Below are 12,570 nucleotides of genomic sequence, written 5' to 3'. Positions count from 1 at the left end.
TAAGATTATCATAAAAAAATCTCAGATAGATCTCATCTCCATCTCAGATGTAGGTCAGATAGAAGTTTTTATATATATATATATATATATATATATATATATATATATATCAAAGGTGTTTTTAAATTGGCATTTAAATCAGCAATTTTTATTAGAGGAACTGCGGTAACTTAATTTTCTAATTTTACAGTTTTTCCTTGCTCGTTTCTTAAGTGCATTATGAAACTGCTCTTACTGCTGCTCTTACCACAAACAAAACAGCTTCTGTTTTCTCCAATGTTCCAGCAGTGATTGAGTTCTGCAAAGGCTGTTCAGGGACGTCTGGGAACTGGCGATTTGATGGAAACAGATTATACTGTACACTAAGCCATCTCCCATTGAGTCAGCGGAAGATGGTGATGATCAATCAATGTCTCGCCATCCTGACAGCTTCTCTGTGTCACACAAAGGAGACTTTACAGTTAGGCTTTTTCTTGATATAAAAAACAGGGTGGCATAGGCAAGGTTCATAATAAACACAGAGTTCAAGCACTATTAATTAAACAGAAAGCTAGACTTCTGTTAATTGGCTTAAAGATCTAATTTACTAATTGTATTATTGCCAAAACATCAAACAAATTACGTATAAATGTAACGTATAAACTACGTGCTTTTCTGTAGTAGTTACTATGTGGGGTCCCTCTGTTATAGAATGTGATTAGATCTACAGCTGACTACACATTAAAGTGAAAAACAACAATAAAGCCGCAGAAGGCCTATTGTCATTTTGTCAAAAGATATGATTGTGTTTTAGCACTGTTTTAACCACATGTCAGGTTTCTGTTTCACTTACATTCATCTACTTTTTGTGTGTTTCCCTGTAGACAGAAAACAGCAAAAAGATCAAAGGCTTATGCTGGCTGTATTTTATATTTCTCATTACTATCAACAGATCCCCCGGAGAGAAGCTAATCAAGAATGAAACAATTTCACTGACAGCATTTCATTTAATTCAAACAGTAGGAGATTTGTCACCCTGTGGTTAACTAAAAATACTATCAAGTTACCAGATATCTCATCTTTCTAAGATGCCAAGAAATTACATTTCTCTGATGTTGTGACTAATTAAAGTGTTTCAAGATAACAGTTTAAAATGATACTTTCAGTACTTAAATCTAACAAGAAAATGTGTATTACAACACAGCAATAGGGAGCCCATGCAAGGAAAAAGCATGGATGCATGCCTTTCAGCAACATTTTAAAGCGTATTTGTACTTTTTAATGCCCATATTTGAGTTTACTGACTGATTAATATTCACTAATCACAGCTTCAATTACTTTTTGTGTGAAGTATTATTTGGACATTAGAAAAACAAGAAAATTAATTTGTGAATGGAATGTTTTCGACATTTTAAAGTTGCTTTTAATATAACCTAGAATCTCTCGCGCGTAAAAAGATTAAAATAGATGTTCTTACCTAAATGTTAAAAATATTTCCAAACACAATGCAAATTAAATTCACAATCATCTATAATAATGTTTGCCCAGAAGTTCATCTGGCACCAGCAGCCCTCAGATTGTCCCGTTTAGTGACTAAAAGCTGCTTTGGAGCCAAAATGCTTTTTCAGCACAACAGCCCCATTGTCTTCAATGCCTGGTTCTCATTTCGACCCATGCTGTAAAAATAAACTTTACTATTGCTCTTCATGCTGGTCCCAGTTTAGACCTATTAAACAAGCAAAATGAGCAGCTTTTTGGGAACCTCAGAGGAGATATTACTGAAAAGTGACGGTTCTCGGCACTGCATGGTGGGTTTTGATAAGGCCCATGTGGGCTGTTGCCCAGGGGGGCATTAAAAAGAAGTGGGGGAGCTCATTGGGAACCTGCAATCCCCAGGTGTTGAGCAACTGCTGCTTATAGAGAGACTAGCTGACATGCGTTGTGCAAGACTGCTTCTGCTTTTCATATTTAACGTCATGTTTTGTTTTATGCTCTGTTTGTTTTTGTCTTTTGTATCATGTTTCCAGATAGCAATGGTTCCCTACTCTGATTGTCAAGTACTCCTGCCCTGCATGCTTTAGGTGTCCACTTGTTCTCACACACCTGTTAGTTGGATGAAAAACAGGCTTCAGCAGCTCTAGGTGGCATGTAGAGGAGGGCATGCACTCATCTGAAGCAGTTGTGCTGGAACAGACACAACTAAGTCATGTATGGCCAGGGGGGCTGAGGTTAGAAACCACTGCCTTATAGCATCTTCTGATTATTTTTCTGCTCCCATTAGTTCTCCCTCTGCTCTTTGCTCCCATCACAGCTGTGTCAGTAATCGGGTTCACCTGGTTCTTGTTCCAGTAATCACCCTCCTCAGTTTATCCTTCTAGTTTATTGTCAACTTGTTGACAGATCTAGTTGCAACTCACTGTGGCCTTTTGCAAATGGATTTCTTGTTTGTATATTTGTTCCAGTGCTGTTTCGGATTTTTATTTTGTTTGCAGAATTGTACTTTTATTTAAGTTTAAGTTTTCGAATGTTTGCATCATCTCAGTCAGTGCCCTACCTCCTACCTGTGTTTGTACTACCTGGGGGGGATTTACACAATTCAATGAGAAGTTATTTAGGAATAAAAATCCCTCAAATGTGTTTCATTGTCTGGTCTTTGCTGCGTGCAAACATGCAGTTATTTTTTGTAACAAATCATCAAATCATAATACGACTGGTTAATATTACATTTCCTTGGTGTCCTTCAATAATCTGACCTCTGGTAAGAATTAAAACTATTATAACAAGGGGAAGAAATTGTGCACATTTTATGAGGAACAATTCTCGTTTTTAAACAGCAGATCTGGATTTTCAACGTTGAATAGTGTAAATCTGTTCTTCATTCACACACAGTGTCAGTGGTCATAAAAATATGCTGTAGCAAATTATATATCCTACATCAATGCAAATGGTTGACTATCTGACAAAATAAATCTCATATTTTCAGGTATAAAGATATGTGGTGTTTCTACAAAATGTTTATGTACTGTATAATTTTTAATGTAAGAATTTGAATTCTCATACTCAGCTTTACAGTTAACTGTTCAAAGCTAAACTCCCTTTGCGTTTAGTACCTTTGCAGACTAGAAACACCACATTTTCAAGCTTTCTTATTCCATATATTAAACTGCTGTAGTTTTCGGACTATAAGCCGCTACTTTTTTCCCATGTTTTGAACCATGCGGCCCGGTGCTGCTTTTCTGTGGATTTTTCTTCAACCACCAGGGGGCTCTTTAGCAGGAAGTGAATCATTGGAAGTCAAAATTGGAAATCAAAGAAGAAAGTGCTTATTTTCATTTAGAACAAACACAAGCTAGCAGCAGGCACGACGGTCGTCGTGGAAAAGTGGAAAACCGAGAGCGGCCGAGATACCAGGTTGTTTTTTTTTTTTTTACTTTGTGGGTGCGGCTTGTAGTGAGGTGCGCTCTATAGACCGGAAAATACGGTAATATATTTCATGCACAAACATTTAATATGTAGTATTATTAAACCGTTTCGAGATTGCTGCTCTCAGTCACCAAAAATATAAACTGATTATTTACCTGAGACAAAGTGCTCAATTAGTTAATTCATTCATTCATTCATTCATTCATTTTAGTTTATGACACACGAGCGGCAACAACTGTCTCCCTTCAATATGCCTTTTTACTCTTTGCAACATTCTACCATTCCTACCCATTGTTTTCAGTGCTATGTTGTGTAGTAATTAATTTATTTTGGCACTTTTTAGCATCTGCTATCATGAAAAATAATGGCAGCAGAGAAGTTGTTTTACATGGAGGAGCAGCTGAGTATGGAGGAGGCACGGCTGTGCTTTTTCAGAACAGATGGTATGATCTTGAACATTTTACTGTAAAGGAGAAACTCAGCACCCCGCATGTTTAACTGTTAATCAAAAACTTCCATTCATATTAATTACAGACATAACTTGCCCTCTCTTTAGTTCCTGAAATGCTTAGTTTGAAATCATCAGTTCCATTGCTGAACAGACTATAAACAGTATGCAAAAGTATTCACCTCGACCTCTGGAGATGTCACCAAGACACACTTCTAACCAGAGGAAAAAGTACACTGAATGCCTCTTCTTCCATTAAACTTTTCTACCTATTTTCCAGTTATGGCAGCACATAAATCGTCTGACTCTTAATGCCCCTTACCGAGTCATTGTGCAATTCAACCTTTGACCTCTGAAATCTGTGAGGGAGCCATATTTTATAATTCCTATTTCCTATTTCTTATTCACATGGCAACACCTCTGTAACTCTTGTTACAGAGGTGTTGCTCAGTTTTGTATGCTGAGATATGTGAAGTTCTTGACTACAGTTCTCCAAAAAATTTTCTTATGATGTAAAACGATTTATTTCACACCAGCTGAAATTTAACCTTTGATATTTTTTCAATGCAACTGAGGAAAGTGGATCAAATGTACATTTTAGACAAGGTGCAACTATTTATTTATATATTGCATAAAAAATGTTACCTCTGACTATTTAATTTCAGGACTTTCTCCTTTTCTCAAATTATGAATTGATTCCAGTTGAGAGGTTTGCGTAAATAGACAAAAAGAAAAGTGTGAAAAGGCAGAACTTTAAAATATTTTATTGGTTATTTGAAAGCAGAATGTGTAAAACAAGATATTTGATGCGTATTGAGACGAACACATTTCCTTCAACGTCGCTCGTCTTTTTCCCCTTCGTTTCCACTTGTTGCGCTGCGTGCTCCAGTCGGCCACACGATGGCGCCCTCTGCCGTGCTTACGGCGGTGAACAGGCATGAAGGCTGCCCTGTGAGGGAATCCGAAGCCTCGCTGAGGTAATGCGTTTGCCGCTGTGGATCACCGCTTGAAGGACCGAAGCCGCACATTCGCCGTCAGAGCGCTCCCGACGTCCCGGATGGAGACGGTAAGCTGTCCGCTAGTGTTCACAGCAGATGCATGTTGGGCTTCTGTTGTTTGATCACATTTCGACAGAAACAGAATCGTGCTGTGTGCGTGTGAAACGACTGACTGTCTACAGGCTGTACCTGACGTCTGGAAAGTTAAGAGGACGAGGAGAAATCAATGAACAGGGCATGGATGAGTCCGTGTGTTTGTTTGGGTATCAGATGATTATTGTTTAGCTGTTTATGCATGCAGGTAGATTTAAGAGAGAGTGAGAGGGCAGGAGAGGTGCTCCTGAGTTGGCTGAGTTGTAAATAGGCTACTTGGATGAATTTTCTAAGATGTGGTGCAAACACATGCATCACATAATGGTATATATTTATTATGTTTATTTTGTACAAAGCGTTTTGACAAACTATAACACACTTCTACTCATACACGCACAGGCAGATACAGGCACCCACGCTTCGTGTTTCTGTGGAAATTGAGGAATGTGTTTCTTGGAGCTTGAAAGGCAAGTTCAGTTGCATACTTACAATAACTCTGAGACTCTTAGGAAGAATTTCCTCTATTCAAATTCAGTTCAAGTGGAAGTGTGGATGGAGCTCCACACTCTCTGTGTGGCTACACTTAGGTGTGCAGTTGGGTGAGGAAGATGAAGAGGGGTAAGTCTGGGGGACTCCTCAAGGTCACAGATGCTCAGACAGACAGACAGACAGACAGACAATGATGAGGCAAAATTATTTCTGCAAGACTGATGTTGGATTCTACTTTAATTATTTTGTTGGCAGTATTTAGAACTGCTCCCACTCACTTCTTGATTTTATTTACCTTTTCTGTCAAATGCACCTGATACTCATCCCTAAATGTACTGAACACTAAGGCTGATTCCTTATTTACCATTTACCATTTTCAGAAGTGGTTTACGATTTATTTTAGCAAACAGCACACAAACAAATTATGAAAAGTAAGCTTCAAACTACTAAACATAAAAAACAAACCTTATTCAATCTGCTTTAGTAATACATAATTATTTATTTGTTGTTTTTTCCTCATTAATTGTAATTTATTGATGAATTCCAACATTTTAACAATGCGACATACTTCAAATAGGGTTGAAACAGTGAAGCCGACATCATGGGCTTCAAGCAAGACCTGAATGGAACTCCTCTTTTGCTGTCCCACACACACCCAAACACACACTCACTGTCCAGTTCTGCTATAAAGTATTTTCATTGTGTCAACCAAGAATTCCCTTTCTTCACAGATTACACAGACCACAAATTCACTTTAAAGCAGAATATCTGTTTCTTTTTTCTTTTTCTGAAGAGGAAGCTGGCACAGTTTAGTTGTTTTGAAGAAAACTTAAAAAAAAATAAAAAAAACCTGTGCATGTCATGTTTCTATTTTTAGAAAATAACCTATGTGATGTACACCACAAAGAGAAAGCTGCTTTTCATTCCACTTTCAGGAGTGAAGGTTACTAAAAGATGTCTCATCACTGTGCAGATTTTATCTGAAAGCACTTTAAGGTCCTGATGTTTTGTGCAGAGAGATGATCCCTTTAATCAGTCTGCACTCCTGGGTCTTCCTCAGATGCCAAACCCCGGAACGACCCGCTTCCTTCCGTTCAGATTCAGAGTTTAGGCTGCAGGCCACAGCGGGAAGCGCAATGAATAATAAATGGTTCTGAGATTATGAGTGAATGTTAGTTGGGTAAGTGTGAGAGTTTATGCGCAACACCAACCAGAAAATGTTCTTTCTGTAGTGGAAATGATCTCAGTGAGGAAAAAAATGAAACAAGACATAATGACAAACCTTCTCTCTTCCAGTTTTTTTATGTTGAAGTTGCAGCACCACCAACACTGAAAATGAAAACAATATTGACATACATATTTTTCATCCTTTGGATGAACATAGAAAATTATTCGGTTTTGGATTTAATCTGTTCTCCTCTTGTTCCACCTTTTAAACAACATAGTTAATATCACAATAGGTTTTGGTATGTTCAGTCTTGCTTCACGCTGACATTATTGTTAGTCTGAATTAGGACAGAACTGATTTACAGTTTTGTTTGCCTATTGACTACAGTGTTTAATAGTTTTTTTTATAGCCAATTTATGATCTTGTATTAACACATATAAGGTTTCTACACAGATAGCAGGTATTATACTGTATCTGGATGTTTTTAGATCCCCTGCTATTAGTCACTCATGCTCTCTTTCTGATGTAGTCTTGAGCAGAGTAATCATCATCCAATTGGTAGCTTAACCTCAAGCACAGCCAATTGTCAAAATGTCAAACCATCAATTCAAATGAAGGCTCAAATTTGCTCATCTACTTATTAGTGTTCAGAAAAAAAATGCTGTGCACGTGAGGAAAACACAATCTGTGTATGTTGAAGATTATGAGAAATGTTTTATAGCACTGGATCATCAGGGGTCTAACATGCCGGTCCTCAAAGGCCGGTGTCCTGCAGCTTTTAGACGTGTCTCTGCTTCAACACACCTGAGTTGAATAGTCAGGTCATTAGCAGGACTCTGGAGAACTTGACTGCACACTGAGAAGGTAATTCAGCCGCTTGATTCAGGTCTGTTTGACCAGGGTCACATCTAAACTTTGAAGGACTCTGACCCTTGGGGACTTGAGATGAAAACCCCTGTCGTATATGAATGTGAAACACTAAAACATTCAGAGCAGTGTGTGTGTGGCATTAAGTGATCTCGATTAAATCAACCCATCGCTGTTTGCTCTCAAGGAAGGAGAGATATTTGCTCCTCTGCCCTGCCTTCTGTTTTCTCTCCTTGTCTCTTCATGTTTCTCATCCTGTCAATCTTTCCATCTTTGGCCTTTTACAGTAGCTATTTTTGCAGCTCCTGTCACCCTGTACTTCACCGTCTTTACTGTGCAGCTGCATAACACCAAAGCATTAATTATGGAGAACATTCCCTCTTTCAAGCACACACACACACACACACACACGCACACACACACACACACATTAATACAATAGTCTTACAGTGTGTTGAATTGCTAAGCCTTGAGGGTCTATCTTTCTAGGCAGAACTCTTTTTCTCTGCAGGAGTGTGGGCCTGTTTCCAAGGACCTCTTTTGGGGTTCTCTTGTTTGAGACTTTTCTATCTTACTTATTTATGACATTCAAGGAATGTTTTATGTAACAAACTGGCCCCGGTACGGAACAACTAATTACCTATTCAGATTTGAATCGTATCATTATTATTATCCGCATTAACAGCAGTATCAGCCAATGGAAGTTATTTTGGGCATGTGCCAGTGATAGGGATGAAGGAAAAGATTGGGGTGTGTTTAACTGGAGCAGAGAAGCAATGTCACCACAAAACCGACACGCAGGATGCATCCTCCTCCATCTTGCAGACACACAATATATTTTTGGACATTTAAAATCAAAATCAAAAAAACTGTAGAATGCATTCATTTTCTTCACTTCTGTCTTCACTTCTTTCACGTAGCTCCTTTAAAAAGTACTTGTGTGAGTTTTTGTGAGTGTGATGTTCTGTAGACTGAGCAGGTGCACATTGCACAGAAAGATGGGGCCCACTGAGCAGAAAGGGAGAGGGGTGGAGGGGAACTGGTGACGGAAGGAAGGAGGGGTCTGTCTTCATAGGTTGTACAAAAGAGTCAGTGTTTTCTCCCTCAGTGTGCTCAGAAAAAAGCCAGAAGTGGTGACGGTGGGAACAGAAAAAAAGAAAAAGAAAGGGGCCCTTTGGTCAAATTGTCCTCACATAGCCTGTAATTCTTTCAGTGGCTCCCACCAGCGCTCACCCCCTGTCAACCCTCATCCAGCGGCTCACTCACAGCTTGTCTGCGGTGTGCAGGTTTCTGCTACAAGTTCCCCTTAAATCCACTGGATGATTTTAGGATGCCAGAGGAGTGAGAGGAAAAACAACCAAGAAGCAATGATAGACAACTGTCAAAAATACTATACATTACAAAGGATTATATTTTGTATTATGCAGCTCTGTTACAAAATAACCTGAACAGATGATCAACTCTAAACCACTGGTACCTTTTTACTCTCTCTCTCTGTCGCTTAAGCATACTCGTTGCCGTGGCAACCATCTGCACCCCGCAAGCCGAGCAGAGTTTACGTTAAAAACATAACATTCAGTCCGTTACAATATTAGGTTTTCAGGCTTGATATTTATTTTGAAATTATTAAGGAAAATGGTCCCCACAAAGTATTACAAACAAATGCACACACACATGTTTGTTTCGCTGTCTTTGTGGGGACTTTCCATTGATTTCCATTCACTGTAATTCTAATCAAAACTCAATTCACACATTGGTCCTAAACTTTACCCCAAATCCAAAAACAGCATTTCTTCTTTGGGAGCAGTGAGTCCCCACAATGTAATATGTGCCAGGAAAATAGTCCCCACAATGCATCAAATACACCAGGGGTGGCCAAGTCCAGTCCTCGAGAGCCACCATCCTGCAAGTTTCAGATGCATCCCTGCTTCAACACACCTGAATCAAATGAATGGCTCATTATCAGGCCTCTGTAGAGCTGATCCCGGTCTGTTGGAGTAAGGATACTTCTAAAACTTGCAGGATGGTGGCTCTCGAGGACTGGACTTGGCCACCCCTGAAATACACGATACACACCCACACACAACAGGCTTATTGTGGCTTTGTGAACCAGTGATGTCACTCATTCTCTGTGACATCACTGATGACTCTCCCTTTATTCCCAAATTCCATAGGACAACTAATTCTACATTTCAGGTTGACTGAAGAGCAAATGTGGTAAGGATAGGTACAGTTGCTGAGAGTTACAGTTGACTGAATGAAAAAAATGGCTGACAGTGGCTGTGACAGATGTGTGCCTGATCTGGATAGCCTTCTTACAGACTGAACTTCTCTGGACACGACGCGTGAAAATTTGGAGAAGGAAAACGAAGAACTCCGCCAGATAGTTGAAAATCTCCGTAGGACAATCAAGTGCTCCAAAACTGGCAGGAGTTCCAGGCAACAACACCTGCAAGCACAATATGACATACTTGCAGATGCAAAATTACGCACTTCATGCTCAGATCATGTCTCTTCGTGCAGAGCAAGAGAAGATAGATCTTAAACACGAGGACATGAGAGCTGAAGTGCATTGCCTGGAAGTGGCCCGACTGACTCTGAAACAAAGGCTCCAAAAGCTTCGGATGACTTTGACAAAGGCACAGCTGTCAACAGAGAAGAGATCTGAAGACCTAGAGAGTCTTTCAGAGTAGTTAGGGGATCTCCTGAGCCGGCACGAGAGAGACTGTGAAGAGATTGAGTACCTTAGCCGACAAAACATGGATTTACAGTCTGAAAATGTTCGGCTAAGGAAAAGACTGGCGGAACAGGAGAATAAGGAGCACCAGTAGATGAAGAAACAGGAGAGCCAAGGACCACCTTCAATTCTAGGAAACTTTGGTAAGAGGGTAGGTACAGTTTTCCAGATGATGTACCAAACAGGAACACTCAGGTACTGGATACTAGCATGAATTTTCTAATTCCTCTGGTTGTTCTGATAACAACCTTGCTCACACTGGCTCTAGAGAAACGGGTCGCTTTGCTGACTGACTCTTGAGAAACAGGTCGCTTTTCTTACTGGCTCAAGAGAAACGAGTCGTGATGCTGACTGACTCTAGAAAAACGGGTGGCTTTGCTAACTGGCTCTTGAGAAAGGGGTCACTTTGCTGACTTGATTCTACAGAAACGTGTCGCTTTGCAGACTGACTATCAAGAAACGTGTCGCTTTGCTGACTGGCTCTTGAGAAATGGGTCGCTTTGCTGACTGACTCTAGAGAAACGGGTCGCTTTGCTGACTGGCTCTAGAGAAACGGGTCGCTTTGCTGACTGGCTCTTGAGAAATGGGTCGCTTTGCTGACTGGCTCTTGAGAAACGGGTCGCTTTGCTGACTGACTCTAGAGAAACGGGTCGCTTTGCTGACTGGCTCTTGAGAAACGGGTCGCTTTGCTGACGGGCTCAAGAGAAACCGGTCTCTTTGCTGACTGCCTCTTGAGAAACGGGTCGCTTTGCTGACTGACTCTAGAGAAACGGGTCGCTTTGCTGACTGGCTCAAAAGAAACGGATCTCGAGGCTGACTGGCTCCAGATAAACTCGTTGCAATGCTGACTGACTCTAGAAAAACGGGTGGCTTTGCTAACTGGCTCTTGAGAAAGGGGTCACTTTGCTGACTTGATTCTACAGAAACGTGTCGCTTTGCAGACTGACTATCGAGAAACGTGTCGCTTTGCTGACTGGCTCTTGAGAAATGGGTCGCTTTGCTGACTGACTCTAGAGAAACGGGTCGCTTTGCTGACTGGCTCTTGAGAAATGGGTCGCTTTGCTGACTGGCTCTTGAGAAACGGGTCGCTTTGATGACTGACTCTAGAGAAACGGGTCGCTTTGCTGAATGGCTCTTGAGAAACGGGTCGCTTTGCTGACGGGCTCAAGAGAAACCGGTCTCTTTGTTGACTGGCTCTTGAGAAACGGGTCGCTTTGCTGACTGACTCTAGAGAAACGGGTCGCTTTGCTGACTGGCTCAAAAGAAACGGATCTCGAGGCTGACTGGCTCCAGATAAACTCGTTGCAATGCTGACTGACTCTAGAGAAACGGGTCTCTTTGCTGACTGACTCTTGAGAAACGTGTCGCTTTGCTGACTGACTCTAGAGAAACGGGTCGCTTTCCTGACTGACTCTAGAGAAACGGGTCGCTTTCCTGACTCACTCTAGAGAAACGGGTCGCTTTCCTGACTGACTCTAGAGAAACAGGTCGCTTTCCTGACTGACTCTAGAGAAACGAGTCGCAATGCGGACTGACTAGATAAACTGGATACTTTACTGACTGACTCTAGAGAAACGGGTCACTTTGCTGACTGCCTCTAGTGAAACGGGTCGCTTTACTGACTGACTCTAGAGAAATGGGTCACTTTTCTCACTGGCTCAAGAGAAACGAGTCGCGATGCTGACTGACTCTAGATAAACTGGATCCTTTGCTGACTGGCTCTAGAGAAACGGGTGACTTTGCTGACTGACTCATGAGAAACGGGTCGCTTTACTTAGTGACTCTATGTGCTGACTCAGTCAGCAAATGGGTCACTTTGCTGACTGACTCTAGAGAAACAGGTCACGATGCTGACTCGCTCTTGAGAAACGGGTCACTTTTCTCACTGGCTCTAGAGAAACGGGTCGCTTTGCTGACTGGCTCTAGATAAACTGGATTCTTTGCTGACTGGCTCTAGAGAAACGGGTCACTTTGCTGACTGAGTCTAGAGAAACGGGTCGCTTTGCTGACTGACTCTAGAAAAATCGGTCGCTTTGCTGACTGACTCTAGAGAAATGGGTCGCTTTGCTGACTGATTCTTGAGAAACAGGTCGCTTTTCTCACTGGCTCAAGAGAAACGAGTTGCGATGCTGACTGACTCTAGATAAACTGGATTCTTTGCTGACTGTCTCAAGAGAAACCAGTCGCTTTGCAGACTTACTCTAGAGAAACGAGTGACTTTGCTGACTGACTCTAGAGAAACGGGTCGCTTTGCTGACTGGGTCAAGAGAAACGGGTCGCTTTGCAGACTGACTCTAGAGAAACGGGTCGCTTTGCTGACTGGCTCTTGAGAAACGGGTCGCTTTGCTGATTGACTCTTGAGAAACAG

General features: G+C 41.2%; 1 protein-coding gene across 1 annotated transcript in view; it reads left to right on the top strand.

Moving 5' to 3' along the window:
* Positions 1–4,666: 4,666 nt before the first annotated feature.
* Positions 4,667–12,570, top strand: part of veph1 (ventricular zone expressed PH domain-containing 1) — a 67,591-nt gene continuing 59,687 nt past the window's right edge. Inside the window, exon 1 of the mRNA XM_014998104.2 lies at positions 4,667–4,916. The gene's annotated coding sequence lies outside the window, so the exon portion shown is untranslated. The remainder of the gene's footprint in view (positions 4,917–12,570) is intronic.

Source organism: Poecilia mexicana, unplaced genomic scaffold, assembly GCF_051168715.1.
Source record: "Poecilia mexicana isolate PSO_F unplaced genomic scaffold, ASM5116871v1 scaffold_13, whole genome shotgun sequence".
Classification (NCBI taxonomy): Eukaryota; Metazoa; Chordata; class Actinopteri; order Cyprinodontiformes; family Poeciliidae; genus Poecilia; species Poecilia mexicana.
Note: the sequence above shows the minus strand (reverse complement) of the source record. Positions and strands in the feature narration are given on the sequence as shown.